Source organism: Periplaneta americana, chromosome 7, assembly GCF_040183065.1.
Source record: "Periplaneta americana isolate PAMFEO1 chromosome 7, P.americana_PAMFEO1_priV1, whole genome shotgun sequence".
In the NCBI taxonomy this organism is placed as follows: domain Eukaryota; kingdom Metazoa; phylum Arthropoda; class Insecta; order Blattodea; family Blattidae; genus Periplaneta; species Periplaneta americana.
In genome coordinates this window covers 127,258,088-127,274,563 of record NC_091123.1, presented here as the reverse complement: position 1 = coordinate 127,274,563, position 16,476 = coordinate 127,258,088, and positions in this window count along the sequence as shown.

Here is a 16,476-nt window from a genome sequence, read left to right as displayed (position 1 = left end):
AAATATATAGTACGCCTCAATTAGTAATATAATGAACTGATAAGTTTCAACTTGGAATCTTCATAGGTTATAAAGATAAAAATTATTATGTCACAGCAAGCGTAAGCTAACCGTATAAGTCGCGATAATTATGTCCCACACATTCGTTGTATTTAATTATATTTGATCATATTCTTGAATGTTGCTATGTAATTTAACATGTAGTACATAATTCGAATTTTTTTAATTATTACCTGAAATAAATTATTATCACATGGATTTTGTTAAACCTGAAGTTCTGTAAGAAATGCTTATCTTTCATTGCTGAGATGAAATAGCTTGATCATCTTTCCAGACAGGATGCTGCGTTGTTTCAACTGCATTTTAAAACTGCTTAGCAAGTATAATACCCATCCTAAACAGCAGGACTCTATGAAACTTGTGTTCCAGGCACTGCGGTGGATTTTGCAAATCGAAGAGCAAGCATTTTTTCCTCTTCAGTATAGCCTTTTTTAGTCACATAAACGGTATTAATGTTTGGGAGATGATGCCTTGTCCAGTCGTACAATTCCCTAGGTGTAGTTATTTGTTTATCGGATGGTCTCTGCAAACTATCACAAGCCGCAAACCTTTTAAGTGTCCCACCTACAACGTCGCATGCTCTTTTGCCATGCGATATGCAAAAATAATGCAATTCTGTTGGAAATCCAAAATCTTCTTCATGTAATGCAACCCTATTTTTATTGAAACGTATGATCCCTTAGCTTTAAAATAAGCCAAGTTTAAGATTCTACCTCAATTAGAAGAGAAGTTATGAATTATTTTTGTTGACCTAGTATGCGACATTTTTACATTTTTTCTCGTATTGACAGAATTGCTGTAGGGACATCGTGCATTATTGAGGGCTAAAATGTTACATAATTACTTAACTTAAGGTTCTTTACCATCCTACCAAATTTAATGAAAATCTGAGGTGGTCGGGTTGAAAAGTCCACTTTTTTTTGTGTTGATTTGACATGGAATGCCCCAATAATAATAATAATAATAATAATAATAATAATAATAATAATTATTATTATTATTATTATTATTATTATTATTAAAGTATAACTTCCAAGAGCCTGTTACGGTCTACATGCTTAAGTTCCAGACCACCTCTTCTTTGGCCGGCCCAATGATCTTCCCATGTGGACGGAAATGAAGCATGACTTTTGGTATTCTACAGAGTGGTTCAACTATCTTGTCACCCCCTTAATTTCCAGTGAAGTTGTGGATTACATTTCATCCTCTGTTTCAGATGGTCGACACGAGCACCTAAAGTGTGGAAGAGCGGCTTGATGCTAGTGTTTGGGCACATGAATGTCCATATACTGGCAAGAGCATACAGAAAGTGCGACGAAACGATTTCAGAAAGAAGCCTCCATTGCCGCACATGTGTCCTGTCGTGAGATGATCGTCCCGTCCTCTGTTTGTCTTTAATTGGAGGGTTCAGAACCATAGTGGGCCAAGCGCCATTTACTAAAACCGTAGAAAAAAAAGGGTTAAAATGAATTTATTACCATAATTCAATGGAATAATATAAAGTATACATATTAAAACTAAATATGTCAATCTTCATTAAACTATGGCATTCACTTAACTTTAACCCTTGCTTTCTCCGTTTTTAATAAATGCTGCTTGGCCCACTATGGCTCTGAACCCTTCAATTGAACTCATCAAAAACAGTTGTTTTTCCCAACCCAATATTGTCCTTTTAGGAAGGTCTTCTCTGTGGAATTGTCTCGTTGCACATACTTTATGCTCTTGCCAGTATGTGGACGTTTATGTGCCCAAACACTAGCAACAAGCCGCTCTTCTACTCTGCAGATGCTCATGTTGGCCGTCTGAAATAGAGGTTGAAGTGTAATGCACAACTTCAAGAAATGATAGGGGTGACAAGACATTTGGACCATGCATCTATATGTTTTACATGATTTTCCAGTGTAGGTGGTAATTATTTGTAAATGCATAACCGGTTGTAACTGATGTTCCCGCATGACATCTCTTCTTTTATGATCCCGGCGAGTGTATCCGGATGTTCTCATAAATTTCATTTCATTGACTGTAATTCGATTTACGTCTTCATTGCTCCTTACCGATTTCTCACTTCCGAGGTCATTTGCTATCTCGTGAAACCAAATGCAATCGTCCGCCGTAGCACGTAGTAAGAACTTTATGGTGGGGTTAAGTGCACTAACTAGTTTCAAGTCGAAGCGTGACGAGGGAGGGAAGCTTCCCAGTTCACTTTTCCTTCCCCTTAGTCTACGCGCGGATAATTTCACGAGATACCGAACGGTCTATACAGGTCTTACTGATGCTTTATATAAGCGTATTCTTCTGTGTGATTTTAGCAGGGAAAATTTGAATATTTTATTCTATGAGAAATATCTAATTCATAAAAAAGAATAATAATGATAATTTGTATTCGAGATGTGTTCTAAAACCTTACTCTTTCAATTAACTAATCTCTCATGCAATTTCTTTCTTGAAATTGGCATTTCTCACAAAATTCCTTAATTCTTGTTTTCTCCGTATGTATATATTTTATATTTTTAGTTGGATATTTAACGACGCTGTATCAACTACTAGGTTATTTAGCTTCAGTGGAATTGGTGATAGCGAAATGGTATTTGGCGAGATGAGGCCGAGAATTCGCCATAGATTAGCTGACATTTGCCTTACGACTGGAAAAAACTCAACAGGATAATCAGCCCAAGCAGAATTATAACCCACTCCGGATCGGAAGGCAAGCGCCTTAGTCAACTGAGCTACGCCGGTGGCTCCGTACTTATTTTGATGTCATACTTTTCACCAATAATACAGTATTTGAGTAATCAATACTAAAAATCTTCAGTAAAAACTATCAAAGCTAGATCATCTGCAAATAGTAAAGTATTAACCTGTACAAAAAGTGTCTTTCTATATTTATAGAAAGATATTCTGTCGTTCAATGACTATCCGATTCAACAGTTCTGAATTTAGTGAAATACCGAGAGAAACCACTTATTTTAAATAACAAGAGAGACGCATAAATCGTATTGTAGGTGAAGGAAAACTCCATGATAGATATAGCCTAGAACAGTCCCTCAATAGGCAGGTGTGTCCAATGCATTAGCTTGGGAAGTCTTATAAGACAACAGCAATTCATAAAATTTATAAATGGAACGAATCATGTGCATAAAGTTCTATTCTGTCGATGTAGACGAACTCCAGCTTGTGTCTAATTTTTTTTTCAAGGTATGCGAAACATATGTTAGAGAGGATTGTCTGCAGAGAAGGAGAGAAGTATAATTGCTCTTCAACCAATGGCAGGGGACTTATTTTACGCGTGTTTTGAAGTTGGGTGGTCTGAAGCGTTCTACTCCGCCCAACTTCAAGTCAAGCGTGGAATGAGACCTGTACCATTGGTTGAATAGCTATAATTATACTTCTCTCCTCCACTGTCTTAAGTCGGAAATGTTTACTTCTCCTGTCAGACATTACTTACTTACTGGCTTTTAAGGAACCCGGAGGTTCATTGCTGCCCTCACATAAGCCCGCCAATGGTCCCTATCCTGAGCAAGATTAATCCATTCTCTATCATCATATCCCACCTCCCTCAAATCCATTTTAATATTATCTTCCCATCTACGTCTCGGTCTCCCTAAAGGTCTTTTTCCCTCCGGCCTCCCAACTAACACACTATATGTATTTCTGGATTCGCCCATACGTGCTACATGCCTTGCCCATCTCATACGTCTGGATTTAATGTTCCTAATTATGTTAGGTGAAGAATACAATGCGTGCAGTTCTGTGTTGTGTAACTTTCTCCATTCTCCTGTAACTTCATCCCTTTTAGCCCCAAATATTTTTCTAAGCACCTTATTCTCAAACACCCTTAACCTATGTTCCTCTCTCAAAGTGAGAGTCCAAGTTTCACAACCATAAAGAACAACTGGTAATATAACTGTTTTATAAATTTTAACTTTCAGAGTTTTTGACAGCAGACTGGATGATTAAAGCTTTTCAACCGAATAATAACAGGCATTTCCCATATTTATTGTGTGTTTAATTTCCTCCCGAGTATCATTTATATTTGTTACTGTTGCTCCAAGATATTTGAACTTCTCCACCTCTTCAAAGGATAAATTTCCAATTTTTATATTTCCATTTCGTACAATATTAGACATTATGGGACGAAATATAGTTCATATTCGGCTTATTGTAACAACTTAGTGTAAACCATAGGAGAGGAGTTGGAAGGAATGAGAAATGGGAATAAAGGAAAGGACATGGGAAGAAAATGGATAAGGAAACCAGAGAGGAAGGGAGAATTTGGCGTGGATGCCAGAATAATGGGTACAAGCGTGACCTTCAGCGTCGGAAGTGGAAGCGCTAGTCGTTAGGATATCAATGCGATCACAATGAATAAATAAGTGTGGAATGGAACAAAGATGCGTAAGAAAAAGTTAAAAAAAAAAAATAATGAAAAGAAACCATATTAAGGAGGGAATACGCTTCAAGTACTTTTTAAGTACTGGAAAATTTGTTAAATTCAGTATTTTTTTCTCAGCAATGGATAAATCTGTAACCTTGAAATTTCATGTCCTCAATATCGTGCATTTCTCAGATTCAGTATAAATATTACCATTATGAGTAATTAGCAATCCAAATTGGCAGTTGCATCTTCTACAATGAAATGCCGTTTCCCTGACAGTTTTCACAAATATCAGTATTTCTGAGTGACTCTTTTTTCTAACTTATATATTTTTGAATGTCATATGAACAACATTACCTACAACCTTTTAAATATATTTACTAAAATGTGTTTTACTTCAATTTCTATTTTAAAGTTTTTTTTTTTAATTTTATTAGGTCAAAATATAAGACTGTATTAAACCAATAGTTCTAGGTAGGTTTGTTCACAAGCATAAAATATAATTACACGCAAATTTTCACTACAATATCTAAAAAAAACTGTTTGATTTATCAGCTAGGGCTAAAGGAAAGTATTGATATTACGGTAGTAAATAATTTCTATGTAAATTGTTTACAAAATGCGTCGAGTTGTCGGTTGTCTCTACTGTTCGTAAGGAGGGGAGAGAGTGAAATTCCGACTCTCCTCAATAGTAGATCTGCTTAAGTGACGTGAGGTGGTATCAGAATGCCGAAACAAAAATACGACAAAGAAGGGACAATAAGAGGACTGAATTCAGAATTCGGGAAAATTGTTTTTGACTTAATTGATAATATTTTTTTTTTGTAAATTCAATATTTATTCCGAGTTAATTAATTTGAAACAAGTATTCCTGTAAATCATACGGAGTGAATTGTACAAGCAGCCGCTATCGTAACTAGTCGTGCGTGCACACAAGCATTTTGTAAACACAGAACTCTCCGTGCGATGTAGCTTAACCTATAACCAATACTGTTTTTTCAGCCTTGCATCACATGAACGTTTTGAATAAACAAAAATTATGGTCGCCATTTAGTATTTCTAATAACCCCTAACTGTAACAGTTTCACTAAATATGAAAATACTATATAATTGCAAAAGTAGTGTATATTGAGCATATTACATTTCAAGGTTACAGATTTATTCATTGCTGTGGCAAGAAAATACTGAATTTCACCAATTGTTCGGTACTTAAAAGTACTTTAAGGTGTATGTCCCCTTAAAAATAAAAAAATAATAAATAAAATAATAAAAATAAATCAAACAAGTAATGCTTACATTTGGCTCAATCGTGCGAGATGAGAACTAGTTTAAGAGGGTCAATGGCACACTTGCTAAAATCCTCACAATAAAGAAGAGAGAAGCAACATTTGATTATTCGCATCATTCCGTGCAAGCTGGTGTGAAATGCGTGAATAATAAAAGCGCTCAGCTTTTAGACAGGTGACAGTCCCATCAAACTCTTCCTTCTCTCCTCACGCCATATTTGTTTGTTATTCCATTCTAAACTTTTCGTTTCCCAGGGAAAAATCTTACATCAACGTATTCAAGGTTAGGAAGAGCTCTTTATGTTTGAAAATGTGTTATTTTAAAATAATTTCCTTCCTTACAGACCTTAAAATATTCGACAGCTAACCTAAATAAACAATTTATATGGACTCAGCAACAATTTAATCAGAATATAATCACAATTATGTTATAAAATTTGTATTATATTATTCTTTAATGTATCATTTGACGCAAATAAATTATGAATTATTTGAACTAAATCTATTATACGTACACATTGTTCCTTCCTTTTCATGATTTACCATGTAACTTGTAACATTCTTCAATAATGTATATTGTTTGAATAATGTTTTGTGTTGCAGCAAGTTCAATGTGAGTCAGATTTGTAAAATTAAAAAAAAAAAAAAAATGACAAAGTTAATTTTAGGCCGTTTTCTTAAGAGAAAATTAAGTGTTGAAATGCGATATCTTCCAGGATATATCACCAAGTATGTCCTGCGCTTTATGAATCAGTTTTATAGGTAATTTTGAGCAAGAAATGTCATATGAACATAGGTCTGATGTTCAATATTTATAAGGAACTACAACTGTTCGAATCCTAAGAAAGTAAAAGCAGTTGTGAGCAGAATTAAAGGGAATCTATTTTTATATTAAAAAAAATACCGTATTAAACAGAAAAAGATGTATGTCTCAGTTTGAAGGCAGATTTCCGAATATTCCTCCTTCCACTTTAACGCACTTGGCCGCACAGATGTGAATCGCGCGTGTAGCATTTCGTATCTAGGTACGGTTGGTGAGCATAGCATCGTTCTCATTCTCTTGTTTGTACTTACCTCCTGTACACACGTTCTTTCATCTAGACTCAAATGCAAAAATTAAAGCTGTTCTGGTGACCTGGGGGTCCAAATTAGTGGACCATCGCTGCCGATCCATCGTCCAAGAAAATGGTCATGTAAGTGAGCTGCTATTATACTATGCTTACTCATCTGTAGCTAATGTCACCAGTCTTGGCCCATCTTACCCCTCAGTCTTGCACCAAGGCCACCGCAGGGACGTCACAGAACAATTACAAAGTATGTGACAAACATTCAGTCCAGTGTAATAGATATAAATCTTCATTACATCGGAACCAGGTTTGCAACATCTTTGAGCCTTAATATAAACAGTGGAGCCTACACTAGACGGAGTGTGTAATTATTAAGAATTACATGTTCCTTTTGAAAATATTTTAGAATTATCGCATATTTACCAAGATACGTAGGCTGGAGCATAAACCATGGCAGTGATGTGTAGTTATTGCATAACAATGTGAATTCATGGTATTAAAAACAAACTGACTAGTCATACTAGTCGTGTAATATGTAATGAGGTGGGCGAGACCTCATTCATATTCGATACATAAATGTGAATTCAGTTGAGTCGACCGCGATGATATCGTGAGATGGATTATGGTTCACAGTACGACGTATGACTTTCACAAATAATTGAAAAACTAATAATAAATTGGTCCCATGTTCTTATGACATTTATTGCTCAAAATGATCTATAGGCTACATCTGATTCCTATAACATGAATCATATTTTATGAATCACCATGTGCAATGAGTTACAGGTAATTGCCGGATTGCTTCCCATTTGGCTACACTGTAAAACTACAGATAATGTTTCAATATTTAAGAAATGTTTATTCATTCATTAAAAATAATAATAAAAATATCTTTGAAAAAAAAACTTGATTACCCATCACATCTTTCATATAAAGAATTTGATGTAGCCTATTGAACATCAAACAAATTTATACACATTTTATTAACAGGGTTACAATGTAAACTACATCTTCCTATATCCAAAGTATTCAAATTTATACATATACCTTGCTAAATTATTTCCATAAACATCATAATCATTTTATATCGGACGATCATGGATATACAGTAGAGCGTCTCGTTTAGGCACAGTGAAAACGTAAACAAAGTGCAGGTAACGTGTGGGGAAGGACGAGCCGTACGATAAACATGAGGGATGCACAAGGTTTTAGTTACAAAATTTATGGCAGATCATTGATTGAAATTATATTTTCCAAAAACACACAAAACAAAAGAACACAAATTGCGTAGCGCATCTTCTGTGGCCGAATTAACAAAACTACAATATACTGATCTGAAGTGAGAACACTATTTCCTGAACATAACTATCCCTTCTCAAAGTTCAATTTATTCAGATACAGTTCAGACCAATATACTGTAGTTTTGTTAATTCGGCCACAGAAGACGGTGATATTATGTTAGTCATACAGAAAATGAAATTCATGCCAGTAAAAAATGCTGTTTGAAAGCAACATCATGTAAATAGCAAAATTTGATTTGTTATATTGAATTATTTCAACGTCACAATTGCTTGTTTGTTAAAATGTGTATATGATAACGTTATGCAATTTGTATTTTTTTTTTTTTTTGTAAAATGTAATTTCAATTAATGTTCTACCATAAATGTTTTAACTAAAATCTTGTGCATCCCTCGTGTTTATCGTATGGCTCGTCCTCCCCTCACACGTTACCTGCACTTTGTTTACGTTTTTATTGTGCCTAAACGAGACGATCTACTGTAATACAAGAAGATTTAGGATTTCATACCTTCTAATCGAACCAAAATGCAAGACTCAAGCAGGAGTAAGACATAAGTAAAATGTTGGCTCAAGATTATATAATAACTTTATTAAGTCAAACCCGGATTTGAAATTATTGAATAACAAAATACACTGGAGCCTCAATTGTACGCAGGGAAAATGTCTTGTTTATCCTTCCATTATAAGGTAATAGGGGTTGGGAAGTGAGTGAACGAAGGTGAGGTATTCGTGTACAGTTGTCTTTTGGTAGTAGTCGGGTGTTTCGTATTGAGCGCAACCACGCTTAAAAGAAAAAGAAATTCGTACTCGACGAAAACTAAGTTTGCTGTGATAGACTAAAGAAAGGTGAAAGTGTGGCAAGTTTAGCCATACCAGAGAGTACATTAGCCAAGTGGAAGAGGAGTATTAGTGGCAACAGTGGTTTTGATACTATTCCCAGTCCAATTCTTGAAAATAGAAAAATAGTAAAGAGACCAACTATAAACAATGGATAGATTATGCTTTTTCTTCGCTTTCTCAAAAGGATCAGTATGTACTAATATATATATATATATATATATATATATATATATATAAAGGAAGTTTATTTTATGCTGTGGCACAAACACTAATTAACTCTATTTCATTTATATGTATTTTTTTATTCTCTAGAGTGCAGAGTTCTTTCATAAAAAGATGTCAAAAAAGTTTAAACATTTTCCTTGTTTTAATAATCGTTCATTTATTTATCAGATGTTTAAACCTAAATTTAATCGCAATAAATTCATTTATTTTGAAATATACCTATTTGTTACATTCTTGCGATCTAATTTACGAAATTGTCTCGATTCTCTCTTGGTAAAATTACGATGTGCAATGAAAACCTGAGCAGTGATCATTGTTCTTGCGGTCCCTGTAAGGTGGCTGAACTCTGAGTCGATGTGCTCCCTCCTAGAATCGGACTACCTAATATCAAAGTACCTACAATTGAGGCTCCACTATATTTTAAAAGAAAATACTCGAAATTATTAAAACGTATAATTATTAATCTATATTATAATTCTGTTAAACATACATACAGTATGTATGCATACATTTTGTATTATATGGTCTATTATTTATTTTCTGTTTATTGTGTTTCAATTGAATGCTAATGTATTTTCTTTTTTCCTGGTTGACGCGGTCTCCGCTGTGAGGAAGTCGATCCTGAACCATGGGACTGTTAGCATCTGCCTCTCGCGCTCGCCAGCCCTTTCGTCCTTGCTGCCAGGTCGTCTCGTAAATGTTTGGAGTGAACTGTTGGACTTCACCAGCTGACGGACATCGGGATTTCACTTCTGCGCTTACGCGTGATTGGATTATCGGCTTGTATGGTAAAGACACCGGTCTGCCTGAGGACGGGGCTTATGTCCTGGAGGCAGAAAGTGTCGAACAAACGTTTTATATGGACGGAATGAGTGTTATTAGACAGTCTGATTAGTGACACTAACATTGTATTGGAATAGGATTATTGTGCACGTGCTGGATTCTAGTCATCTGCTTGGTATGAACTATGAACTTCCTGTATGTATTTTGAATTAGGTTATTTGAATGGCGAGTGAGATGCAAGAAGCACAGCGAGTTATACGAAAGAACGCTTCTACCATAAATTGCCCGTATGGTAAAATGTCCACGAAACTAAAGTGGTCATGACTTCAAAATGTCCATGAACGTAAAATGTCCAAATGGTAAAATGTTGAGAATCAAAATTTTATTTCTCTAAATTTATTATGTACATTACTTTATTGTTCCTCCGTTACTTTAAGAGGAGTCCCATTTTTTCAGGCGGTAGCCAATCTCCCTCAGATACAATTCATCATTTTCCTTGTAAGTTTGGTAATTACTGACCATCCAGAGAATTTGTCGCTGATTAATCACGTATGTTTTATTCACTGGCTCTTTATTTGCGTATGGCCTCCTCTTGCTTGTAATATTTGTGTCCACACTTGGTTTTCTTCCTCCTTGAGGCATGTTATAAATCGCCAAATAAATATATGATAGGTTTTTCAGACGCTGGAAATGGTCGTGCCAACCTCTACAGAGTTGTTTGTACGCTGCATAGCTTCCAATGTTGGACGGTACATCTTCCAGATATGAAGAGGATAACATGGCGTCGTCTCTCCGTGACTCTGAAATAGTTCGTCTGTAAATGAGTCAAATCGCTTCTATCTGTGAAGACATCTTCAGTATCGTCAAGAGGGATGAAAGGAGAGCCATAAGAGCAGTTATATCTTGCCTGACAGAGCACTTATAATCTATAATTACCACAGTTATCATGAAAAATTAATACGAAATTTATTGTTGAACTATTAACCTCATAAACACATTGATGCTATAGATTTTTCATGGACATTCTGTCTACATTCTGATGGACATTTTAACAACCATGACATTGCTGAACCATGGACATTATGACTCAGGACATTTTGATATGGTCATTTTGGAAAAGGGACCTTTTTATGGACATTTTAATCATAGACCTTATGTCGGGTAACCGAAAGAACAGAGAGGGCGGAGAGTTATTTTGAGCTGTTATCAGGGTTTTGGCAGATGGTTGCCTTACGGTTGAGTGTATATTTGTATTGCTTTGTATTAGCGATTTTGGGTGAGGCAACAATTTGTAATGGATGCGTCTGTGAGTGTAAGAGTGTTCTGTGTCTTATATCATTGTGTTATATTAATTCTTCGGAGTGTTTAATTCAGTTTATAATTATTTATATCACGTTAGTAGTTAATTAAATGTTATTTATTGGTTGTTAAGGTAAATGGCTTTTTTATGTTCTCCTCACTTATCCAATAAGACAATTCGAAAGATTATTCAAGATCTAGGGAAGGCTAAGAAATGGGTAGCCCGGTAGGCGTCACACTACACAAAAGGAATCTTCAAGCTTGTGCCACGATGGGATAAGGGTGTAAATGTGAAGGATACTACGTAAAAAGCAGTAATCACTTTGCAGTTCAACATTCTAAACGTAATCTGTGCATAAGCATGCATAAAACCCTTATTAAAGGAGGGAAACGTACTTAATGATCAACCTTCGTATCGTATATAATATATGAATGAAGTGTCCATGTGGTGCTCTATGAAAATGTGATGACAATTCAAGAGTGTGATCCCAAAACTCGCTCAATCCATTTGACAAAATACTGGGTGATCCGTTTGGGTATGGATAAAATAAAAACACCGTAAAACATATTCTACTACTGAACTTATTTGTTGAAACTTTGTGCATACAACACTGAAAGATGAGAGATTCCTCAGAGCTCAACATGACCCCACTGCGCACCCTGCGCAACTCATAACGGGGATGCAATTCAGCCCATGTCCGTTATAACATAAGAGAGATGGTTTGTTGAAAAGCCTGAGTAATTTTTACTTTCAGATCATCAATATTCCTGAGTTTATGTGAATAGACAATGTCTTTAACAAAAACCCCACACAAAGAAGTCAGAAGAGTTTAGATCTGGAGAGTTTGGGAGCCAAGTCAAGAGATAGGTGCTTCTCGTACTGGGTTTCGTCTGCGACCTCCTGCATATTTTTTAACACAATCTGTTTCTACAAATGATCGATACCACAACATTATGGAATCGTATTTAGGTACATTACGCACACCATACTCACGTCGAAATTCCCTTTGAACTCTTTTTTTAGCACACTCAAATTTAGCATACCAAAGAACACGTTGTGCCCGCTGTTCATTTGTAGTAGCCATTTTAATCATCTACGATTTTCATTTGTCCTTTCAGATTATGCATTGTTGATTGTCATATATGGAACTCCCATCTTTTAATCACAATATAACCAGCAAAAATTTTTTTCTACTATCATAATAGCTTTATATTATCCATATCCAGAATATATATATGCGCACCATAATTTAAGAGGTGATTCTACATGTTAATATAACAAAATTTTATTACACTTCCTTCGATGAAATACCGTTAAGCAGGATAAAAATAGTCTTTGTCCAATGTTTGCAGCGTTCTATTGCGGTAATGGCCAGAGAGAAATGGCTGATTGTTATACAAGCAGATAAGTAAAAATAATCTGTTATACAAGCAGATAAGTAAAAATAACCTGAACAGTTAATTTCTTGATTTTTTTTTTTTTTGCAAATTAAACCCTTTAGCCATGAACTTAAATTGAATAATAGCGAAAATCGTTGAAATAAATCTTGCAAAGCAGCGAATTTCGCTTGCTACCGACTGAGTACAGCAGAGAGGGAGGAGAAGGTAAGCAGTGCAGACTGCGCTTGCTTAGAGTTATTCCAGTAGCCGTAATGTTGCCAAATGCTTCATATAATCATGACGATTTCCTTAAAAACGGTGAATGTTAGACAAGAACTTAAAATAAAATATTATGTTTTATTTAACGACGCTCGCAACTGCAGAAGTTATATCAGCGTCGCCGGATGTGCCGGAATTTTGTCCCGCAGGAGTTTTTTTACATGCCAGTAAATCTACTGACATGAGCCCGTCACATTTAAGCAAGCACACTTAAATGCCATCGACCTGGCCCGGGATCGAACACGCAATCTTGGACAAGAACTTATTTAGATTTTTCAAATCTCTCATGATTTATTAGTAGTTTTATTTTGGTGCAGAGGTTACCATCCACCCTGTATATGATCATGTTTGAGAACTCTATCAGTATATTTTAAACTTGTTTTCTTCCAGAACAAGCCAATGCTTGCCTAAATGTTTGTGTTATTGTGCATGTGAATTTGAAAACTCGCTCAGTTCGTAGACCGGTGGATAAAAAAACTACTCCAGTCTTTTCATAAAAATGGACTGAACCTGGGAGACTCCTTCACTGTCATAACTGACTGTTGCATGGGAAAAAATACCATAGGAGCAATTTGTAGATAGGACTCCTAAATTCTTGTAAAGAAATTTCTTATATAAATCTTGACATCCCAAAATGTGGGCTGAAAAATTGTATCAAATTGAAATGTCGTGGTCGCCTACACTCTACTGTGAGCAGCATGGAAGGAAGAATTTCCATCCCCACTTCTTGATCTCGGCACAAGAAAGTGGTTCTGCGGTCAGGATCATGCTCCGACTATCTCTAATTCCCAGGTAAGTTCCGATAATCAATTTTAGAAGAGGCTGAGGGGGCCGCGAAAACGATGTGGAAGTTATGGCGAGAAAAGAATCCGTCTTTCACCAGAACCATCGCAAGAAGTCACAGAACAATTACAAGGTAAGGCAAAACAAAATTCAGTAGTAGAATAAAGATAAATGTTCATCTTCTTCGGAAATAGAACCACGGACCATTTGGTTGAGATGAAGACAAACTGTCCACAAAGCAATAGCGGTGACCCTATATCGTACTGACAACCCGCTCAGAGAGGCCCACTGTCAGAGAGTTCAGTTTTGGTAAAACATGCGCAAAATATCTAGATGATAATATGTATCGCCTCAAAAAGAAGAAATACGATTGCATATTGCAAATTGCATTGTTATTAAAAGATTCATGTTCGGTTTGAAAATATTTTAGAATTATTGCACGTTTACCAAGATACGAAGGTTAGCGTATAAGTTATAGAAACTAATTTTTTAGTTAAGCGATGGTATCACTAGATGTATGTCGTACTGCATCATAGCATGTGGCTCAGTTATGAGTAGAGACCGAAATTAGCCAGTACTCTTTGAATTTAAGTAAGTACGGAGTTTGTGTAATGAGCCAAGACTTGACGAAGAGTAGTGGCGCGTGGTGCTGTACGATTATAACAGACTTCTCCCGCATCAAGGACGGGGCTGTGTTCTGTATTACTAAAGAATAAACATAACCTTTGCTGTAAACTTTCAACTTAAAATGTTACTGTTTCGCAGGCATTACTCTTAATGAAATGTTTAAGCCTGAGAGAGATATTTAAGGAAAAATAAATCGTCCGGCCTTGATTAAGGATGGCCACGAAGATCCGGAAATTAATAACAATAATATAACGAATTAAAGATGATTATTGTAAAAATAAATTGTAATTATTAAGCACTGTTAATATCAATTATAATATAAAATCTTAGAAAGGTAACCTTAAAATTAAATTTATAAATAAAAGATTTTAGTTAAAATTAGTATACATGGCATATCCTTAATTAAGACCTTCTGAGTGGTATAAATGAAATTGTATAATCTGCAGGAAATCTTTAAGAATTTGGGTCATGATTTTTTTTTAATTTCAAAAGATGGTATTGATAATTATTTAAAAAAATTTATATATGCAAATTTTGGTAAAGAACCACGAGAACCAAAAATAAACCTATCACTGACCAATTCAGGAGAAGAATGTTATACTTGGGACTAAGGTAATAAATACCTGATGGGCCTGGTTGAGATCTCTCTCCATGTCTACAGTTGGATCTGTGATAATAGCCTTTTGTTATTGCCTGTTTAATGTTATTATATCCGCTCTTCTCTGAGAGTCATCTTCAGAATTGCAGTGGACCTCTTCATGAACTCCCAACCCTTGTTCCGAAGACGACTGCTCCACGGACTCTATGTTACGCAATAACTCTGCTTGCCGACAAAAGCCCAACGCGTGACAGAGGGTTTCTGTCTCGTTGCAGGCAAAACAATCTCTGATTTTAAATTTTAACTTAAAATGTTACTGTTTCATAGGTACCGCTCTTAATGCGATGTTGAAGTCCATATTACGATATTGCTGCAAATACACGTTGTATAAACTTGGAGCGCCAAAGTTTCAAGCATTCCTACGCAAATATAAAAACTTCAATATTCCAGATGAATCAACTTCTTTTTCTTCTTCTTTGGTTCTACAGCCGGGTTCCATCCTTGACCGCCCCAACGATCTTCTCCATGTCCTTCGATCTAACACCTTTGTTTTCGATCTTCTAACACCTGCTGCTATTACATCCTTCGCCACTTAATCCAGCCATCTAAGCTGAAGTCTCCCTACTTCTCTGGTGCCAAAAGATATAGCGAGGGTCAGTTTCTTACAAGGATCATTTTCATCCTTCCTACAAATATGGCCCAGCCACCTGACTCTCCTAGCAGGATGAATGAACACTCCGGAAAAATTATTTGAAGTCCTGTTGCACTGACACAATAGAAACGAAGAAACGATTAGAGCTGAACTTGATGATTCCTACGTATGGGTTGCCGTTGGCGAGACAATCAATGACCGCAGAAAATATGGAAAAAATATTTAATTACTAATTGCGTCTCCAAACAATAATTAAATGAGATTGAATTACATTATGCACCTGTAATTATTTATCAGTGTGGAAAAAATACAACTAATAGCGCTTAGATTTTAAGTTACATACTTTTTATTTATGACATATTTCGACATTTTTAGCTACCTATTTTGCCAATTTTAGCTACATATTTCTTATTTTCATACTATATAAAATCCGGACTCTACTAATGAGTCATGCATACATTTTATCTACATAGTCTTGGCTTGGATTTTACGTGGGGTGAACTCGGGACGGGTCAGGTCAATACACTTAGGCACGGTTTGACCCATTGTGCGCCCTGATAACTTACTGCGATGATGTCAAGCCCAACAGGTGGCCTGGGTGTCATTCGTGAATCCGACGCTGACAGGTGGGCCATCCTGTCTCAATCTCTGATAGAGCCAAGTCCCGCTTCGCGGACGAGTAGCCTGAAGATAAGCGTTCACTACATCGTATCGGACGAATCGCACGGATCGAAAAATGACAATCTTTACTGTATTGTTATGTAACCGCGTTCACTACATCGTATCGCACGCATCGGCTCTCGGCAAATCCGTCCACGTTTCTCGGATGAGCAACTTCTCCGATGCGTGCGATCATGGCCTTCTTTAATAAATCAATTTTAATTGGTCAACTGTAACTATTATATTGTGCCATGTTCAGTGTC